This window comes from Heptranchias perlo, chromosome 5, assembly GCF_035084215.1.
Source record: "Heptranchias perlo isolate sHepPer1 chromosome 5, sHepPer1.hap1, whole genome shotgun sequence".
NCBI classification, from domain to species: Eukaryota; Metazoa; Chordata; class Chondrichthyes; order Hexanchiformes; family Hexanchidae; genus Heptranchias; species Heptranchias perlo.
The window spans coordinates 70,703,756-70,706,091 of record NC_090329.1 but is presented as its reverse complement, the minus strand read 5'-3'; positions in this window follow the sequence as shown (position 1 = coordinate 70,706,091).

Genomic DNA, 2,336 nt, shown 5'->3' with positions numbered 1-2,336 from the left:
GAGCCAGGGATGGGGGGGAACCTGTGCCGGGGGGTGGGGGGGAACCTGAGCCGGGGGGTGGGGGGGACCTGAGCCGGGCGGTGGGCGAACCTGAACCAGTGGTGGGGGAACCTGAGCCGGGGGGTGGGGGGAACCTGAGCCTCGGGGTGGGGGCGTGGGGGGGACCTGAGCCGGGGTGGGGGGGGGGAAACCTGAGCCGAGAGGGGGGGGCGAGGGGGGGACCTGAGCCGGGGGGTTGGAGGGGGGACCTGAGCCGGGGGGTGGGAGGGACCTGAGCCTCGGGGTGGGGGCGTGGGGGGGACCTGAGCCGGGGTGGGGGGGGGAAACCTGAGCCGAGAGGGGGGGGCGAGGGGGGGACCTGAGCCGGGGGGTTGGAGGGGGGACCTGAGCCGGCGGGGGGGGGTTTGGGGGGGGGGACCTGAGCCGGGGGGTTTGTGGGGGGGGGGACCTGAGCCGGGGGTTTGGGGGGGGGGGGGGACCTGAGCCGGGGGGTTTGGGGGGGGGGGACCTGAGCCGGGGGGTTTGGGGGGGGGGACCTGAGCCGGGGGGTTGGGGGGGGGACCTGAGCCGGGGGGTTGGGGGGGGGACCTGAGCCGGGGGGGTTGGGGGGGAACTGAGCCGGGGGGGTTGCGGGGGGACCTGAGCCGGGGGGGTTGGGGGGGGACCTGAGCCGGGGGGGGGTTGGGGGGGGGGGGACCTGAGCCGGGGGGGGGTTGGGGGGGGGGGACCTGAGCCGGGGGGGGGTTGGGGGGGGGGGACCTGAGCCGGGGGGGGGTTTGGGGGGGGGGGGGACCTGAGCCGGGGGGTTGGGGGGGGGGGACCTGAGCCGGGGGGGGGTTGGGGGGGGACCTGAGCCGGGGGGTGGAGCCGAGATCAAAAACAACAACAAAAATTAAGGAGTGACATCATAGGTCAGCAGGTAAATGATTGGTTGGTGAGTATTACCTTTTTTTTCTCTTTAAACTAGGGCATTGGTTTAAACTAAGAGCTGGGAAACTAAAAAGGGGGAGGTTAATCGGGGTAAGTAAACAGTAAGTAAATTAATAAGAAGAGTATTTTAAGTCTTCAGTTTATTTCTGTAAGGTTGGGTTAGTAATCTAATAAATAGAGGCATGGCAGGGCACCTCAGGCCAGTCGAATGCACATCTTGTGCCATGTGAGAACTCCAGGATGCTTCCCGTGTCCCGGACAACCACAGGTGCAGGATGTGTCGTCAACTGGAGGAGCTTGAGCTCCTGGTTTCGGAGCTTGAGCAGCAGCTGGCGTCACTGCAGTGTATTCGTGAGGCTGAGAGCTACGTGGATAGCATGTTTCAGGAGCTGGTCACCCCACAGCTTAAGGGAGTGCAGGCAGAGAGGGACTGGGTGACCGTTAGACAGACAAGGAGGACCAGGCAGGTAGTGCAGGAGTCCCTGGAGTGCATCTCAATCTCTAACCAGTATGGTGAGGGTGATCGTTCCACTGGGGAGTACAGCCAGAGCCAAGTCCACAGCCCCACGGGTGGCTCAGCTGTACAGGGGGGGGAGGAGAAAGATCAGGAAAGCAATTGTGATAGAGGATTCAATAGTTAGGAGAACTGACAGGTGTTTCTGTGGCCGCAGACGTGAGTCCAGGATGGTATGTTGCCTCCCTGGTGCCAGGATGTCACTGAGCGGCTGCAGAACATTCTGAAGGGGGATGGTGAACAGCCAGAGGCCGTGGTCCATATCAGTACCAATGACATAGGTAGAAAGAGGGATGAGGTCCTGCAGGCAGACTTTAGGGAGCTAAGAAAGACATTAATAGGCAGGACCTCAAAGGTAGTAATCTCCGGATTACTCCCGATGCCATAGGCTAGTGAGTCTAGAAATAGGAGGATAGAGCAGATGAATGCGTGGCTGGAGAGATGGTGCAGAAGGGAGGGCTTTAGATTCCTGGAGCATTGGGACTGGTTCTGGGGAAGATGGGACCTGTACAGGCCGGACGAGTTGCACCTCAACAGAGCTGGGACCAATGTCATTGCGGGGAGGTTCACTGGTGCTGAGGGGGAGGGTTTAAACTAAATTGGCAGGGGGATGGACACCAGGATGTAGTATGGAAAGGAGAAACTGGGTGCACAAAGGATTGGGAGAGACAGATAACACTAGAATAAGAAATAGTATGGTATTAGATAGGATCAGACTAAGATAGAATACTAGAAGGCCTAAGATAGGTTTACAGTGTGTAGGGGGTGGTGGTGTGTGTCAGCTTCACCTCTGACTTCTGAGCGGTCCGAATCGCTCCCACTCCCTGGGTTCTAGACCTTGGACTTATTTGGGGGTTGTGACAAAGTGCAGCAGACAACTGGTTTTGGTGCA